Below are 310 nucleotides of genomic sequence, written 5' to 3' on the forward strand. Positions count from 1 at the left end.
CACCTTCTCAGCTGAGCGCACAACGCGCTGCAGTCTGAGTCTGTCCCTGGCAGTGGCCCCGGCGTACCACACCTTGATGGAGGAGCTGAGGATGGACTCGATGATGGCCGTGTAGAACTGCACCATCAGCTTGGCCGGCAGCTTGGCCTTCTTCAGCTGTCGCAGGAAGTACAGTTTCTGCTGGGCCTTCTTGATGAGGGAGCTGATGGTCGGCTCACACTTGAGGTCCTGGGTGATGGTGGTGCCGAGGAACCGATAAGAGTTCGCAGTGGTGATGGGGGTATCATTACAGGTGAGGGGGGGCAGAGGG

Source organism: Nematolebias whitei, chromosome 3 (assembly GCF_014905685.2).
Source record: "Nematolebias whitei isolate Nwh7 chromosome 3, NemWhi1, whole genome shotgun sequence".
Lineage (NCBI taxonomy): Eukaryota > Metazoa > Chordata > Actinopteri > Cyprinodontiformes > Rivulidae > Nematolebias > Nematolebias whitei.